The sequence below is a fragment of the Talpa europaea genome (assembly GCF_964194135.1).
Source record: "Talpa europaea genome assembly, chromosome: 14".
In the NCBI taxonomy this organism is placed as follows: Eukaryota; Metazoa; Chordata; class Mammalia; order Eulipotyphla; family Talpidae; genus Talpa; species Talpa europaea.
Window position 1 is genome coordinate 56,124,003 of NC_140082.1, and position 4,607 is coordinate 56,128,609.

At 45.9% G+C, this 4,607-nt stretch overlaps 1 pseudogene across 1 annotated transcript; it reads right to left on the minus strand.

Moving 5' to 3' along the window:
• Positions 1-482: 482 nt before the first annotated feature.
• On the minus strand, positions 483-4,099 carry LOC311184188 (patched domain-containing protein 3-like; annotated as a pseudogene). The gene is made up of 4 exons: positions 3,933-4,099; positions 3,719-3,878; positions 3,425-3,669; positions 483-2,259 (listed from the first exon to the last, which is right to left on the minus strand). The product of its transcript is annotated as a patched domain-containing protein 3-like (transcript).
• Positions 4,100-4,607: the final 508 nt, after the last annotated feature.

Below are 4,607 nucleotides of genomic sequence, written 5' to 3' on the forward strand. Positions count from 1 at the left end.
TATAGGAAGTACAATACACATAACATCCCACTGATAGTATATATAATGTAGAAAATTCTTAATTCCAGGCAGAAAGGCTAATGATAAGAGGGTAAAAAACAGAAGCAAAAAAAAAAAATCAATGGAAAGTTTTACCTTACACCCAATTTTTATAGTTTACAATACAGATGACAAGACTTCCTAATTTACTAAAATTATTTTAATGTAGGACTAATGAATTTTTCTCAGGATATTTTAAAGAACAGCTTGGAATGAGATTTCCAAATCAAGGAAACATGCCTTGTTTTCAGTTTATCAACTGTCCTTAATAGAGCATTTTTACCAGACTGTGTTGGGGCAGTCAAGAATTCTATCATTGAGGGCCTCTCCGGTGGCACAGCGGTTGAGCGCTGGGTTGAGAAGCTGCCCGCAGCCTCTGCGGTGCCGGTTCGATCCCTGGCTGTTCCCCGGCCACCAGAAGAGGGTCCCACATGGCACGCAGACCTCTCCTGCCAACTGCTGCTCCCCTCAGCAGTGTACTTTTGTCCTTCTGCCTGCTCTGCTCCCCACTCTGCCTCTGGTGAATTCTCTCACCCTCCCGAGCTTGATGTCTGACTGTACCCAGTGCATGTATAAACAAAAAACAAACCAGTAAATAAATAAACATGCCTCTATTAAAAAAAAAAAGAATTCTATCATTGAGCACTGATTTGTTAGTGATATTCCAACAAATCTTCAAAAAATGGATAAGAATACTGGAATAAACACTAGGCCATGAATAACCCCAAATACCATGACAAGAAACAAAATCTTAAAACATGTCCTAAAGATGTATGTGCTAGCTACAGATAAAACAGACGCTCCTATTATTGTTGACAGTACACTTTGTAACACTGCGTAACCTAGCAAAAACAATGCCTCAATTGCTTATTGTTTGCTGAGGGTTCAGAACTGGAAACATGCATATGAAATATGTGCACACAAATCAAAAGAAAACCCTATACAAATCACAAGATTCATCATGGATATGGAATCAAGGTTGATATGCCAGAATCCCATGAAACCTGTTATTCCTACAATCACAGACCCAATAGAAAAAGTGACCCAAAAGGATCACAATGGGTGGGAAATTAACAATAAAGAAACAATGAACATAGCTATGGATGCAACAATGACACTTCGAATAGTGTTTTCTAAGATGGCAGAATATTGATCAAAATAGATAAATGCTGGGTTATACACCATTAGGGGAATCTCACACCTTTTGGCATAACTTTGTAATTGGAATAACATGTTCTTCTTACTGCGTGAAGAAGAAACACCTGTGGTCTTAATGAAGGCCCGGGAAGAAGTAATCTCATGTGATGATGAAATATTAATATTATATATAAAAATTGGAATATGCAATAAAAAAACAGGAATGTTGTTTATAGATCTATCTCTGTCATTTACAGCTTAGATATTGGCTTCCATATACTGTATATATGCTTGTAACCAAAACTGAGTTAGATTTTGAATGACATAGTCACTGTTTTCAAAAGTGGTCAGACATTTCACCAATGTTTGCCTAGTGTCTTTATCCCAGTAGTCAACTGCTTCAGTCATGATAACCATCACTAAGGGAACATATCTTAAAAATTCTCTTCATGGATGTTAAAATAGGGTGTGATATAAGAATCGTCACTTGCCAAATGTCCAAGACCTAAACCTTCCTGCACTTGGGAGCAGCCATGTATACTGAATGCGATGTACAGAAGGTATAAAACCACTATCATAAACTTGGACTTAGTGTTTGTGAGAAAGGGGCCAAAATAATCTCTAAAGAACAAGTTCATTGGATGGATGTTCGATTCTTCATCAGTTCGAAGAGAACTAAATGGTAGGCAGGAGCACCTTATCAGCGAGGAAGAATTTTGGTTCGGGGTACCCTCTGACTTTTGCAGCCAGTGCAGAAAGGCCACTTCTCTCTTACCATCTTGGGCCATAAATGCGCCAAAACAGGTGATTTTATAAAAATAACAAAAGAGGAAGGTTGTTCCCATATAAATGCAAAAGTAATGCACGGACTTAAAGGAGGTCATCAACCCTGTACAGAAGGCCAGGACATTTGTGAGAGTGGCGATGGTGATGGACACTGCCACGTGGGAGTAGATGTCAGACATTCTCTGTTGTACGCTGTCCATGATATAGGTCTTCTGCCAGGCAGAAATCATGATCAGAAGGTATGCCGTGTAAAACAAAGGGACCTCTGTCCTAGCAGTCACCTCAAATTCAATTTTCCTAGAAAGTGATGTAAAGTAGACCACCTGTCATAAAAGTGCACGCAGGTCAATAACTTTTAATTCCAATATTTGTGTATGTGTGATAAGATCTATCAAAATATTATAGCTTATTGATTGAAACATGGTACAGTTTTGTAAAAGATTAAAATATGTGAATTATGATTTTAGAATAAAGGTAATAAAAAATGTTCCCCACCAATCCATGCCATGCTTTCTAAGATTTCTTTTGAAATCCAATGTTTGGGCCTCCATTGGTGGCGCAGCGGTTGAATGGTAGGCCGCCAGGAGACGGTCCCCCTGACGTGACAGACCTCTCCTGCCACACCCGCTGCTCCCCTCAGCAGTGTATTTCGTCAGTCTGCCTGTTCTGTTCCCTGCTGTGGCTATGGTGAATTCTTTCACCCTCTGGGGCATCTGACTGGGGCCCAGTGTTTGTATAAATAAATAAATATATCTTTAAAAAGAAAAGCCAATGTTTACCATTCCTGAGTATAAAAATTCTCAATTTTCTCTAATACTGTGTAATCATTAATAACTGCCGAAATGTTGGCTTTTTCTAAATGACGAGTAGATTACTAGCTTTTGCTATTTAAATACAAAGTATAATTTCAGCAAGGCATGCTATTCAGAGCCGTTTCCCAGCGGGTGTCTCTCACCAGGCCTGAACAAAAGTATTAGCACGTTTGCTCAACATCTGTGGTGCCTGGCAGGATGCTAGAAAATACTGGAGAAATCTGAGCTAGTTGTGTTTTTCAGAAACACCAGGAAACTTCAGCTTAAAGGTTTGTTTCTTATTCCAGTGACACCAGGCAAGTTTTCGGGGGCTCCAGATACAGCACAGATGTGAAATGAGAGAATTCTGACTAGAAAACCCAAAGGAACCCTGAAGATCAATGTCTGCCCTGAACACGCCCACCCCTGGTGTGTAGAATGAGTGTTTCCCACTGGAATGTGACCCAGTATCAAGGCTGGTGGCTTCCCTTGGTGTCCCTTGAAGAAAGCTGGCTTAAGCTTCAAAGAGAGTGGAGCAGAGTCGGTTTCAAGTCAAGGCCTCCACCAAGTAGCCAGGCGTGGGCACATCCCTGGACAGGTCTTATCCCTCCCACCTTCTCCTTCCTCTAAACCCTGCCCAGGGCACCAGGATGTTCTTCAAGGCCAGATGCTTTTCAATGGCATGAATTTGGTCCAGGAACTCGAGCAGCCACTTCTGGTTGTGCTCGCTGTCCTCAGGATCCACGGTCTTCAGGTTGTTCTGCAGCCACATGGCCTTGGCTTGCAAGAGTAACCGGCTTGTCCCTGCGCCAGGACCTAGGAGGGTTCCACCCAAGAGGCCAGCCAAGTAGAGGGGCGCAGCGGAGGTGTTGTAAATAGGGAAGGTGATGCTTTTCAGGTCCATGTTGTTATTCTTCTGCCAGATGAACAGGAGTGGGTTGGAGGGCATGCAAGTGCTCTGGTACCTGGCACACACCTGAGGGTAGGACCTGGGTTCCATCTCCCTGGGGTGCGGTCAGTGTCTGCACTGCCTCGTCCAGTTGACTAATTTCTGAGAAGATGACTTGATCCAGCAGATTGGCAGTGTTGGAGACCACCAGGATGGAGGCGAAGGTGACCTCCGCGCTGGACCGCAACGGGGAGAAGAGGGGCCACTCGTTGGTGGAGAAATGTGCCTACACGAAGCGCCGCTCGGCTTTGCCCGGGCTGCCCGAAGGGCTGTCCTTCTCCTCCAGGCTCTCTTCGGTCTCCCTGGGAAGGTAAATCCACTCAGTGCCCAGGACAGCCATCAGCAGCAGGGGAGCCTGCAGGAAGAGCCAGGTGTGCGAGCCCACAGCCAGCCCCATCCTCTGGAAGCCCTGGGCGAGGGGCTGCTCCAGGCAGTTGGTGTGGCAGCGGGGCCTCCCAGGGGGTGGCTGCTGCCCCTGGGCTTCCTGGATGGGTGATTCCCCTCTCTCAGACGGCGGGCGGGGCGGGTCTGAGGAAGGCCCCGAAGCCCGGCTAGCGTTGGGCTCCTGGACACTAGGACCTGCTCTGGCTGCCCCACGAAGGCAGGGAGCTGCTGGGGCACAGATGCCGCCTCAGGATCTGCTCTGCTCTCAGACTCTGGCTCGGGCCAGTCCTCCTGCTCTGGCCTCTGACCCCTGAAGCCTCCTCTCGCTCAGACTCCCCTTGGGGTGCAACCTTGGAGGAATGGACACCCATTTCCCGAAGGACCCACCAGTTGTTCAACAAGAGAACGAGAAAGCAGTGACTGGATGGCGGGCCCAGGCCCTCCCGTCAGCGGCTTCCAGGAGGAATCCACAGGGAGGGTGTGCCATTGGTCACAGCTCCTGTGACCTTTGACCTCCGCTG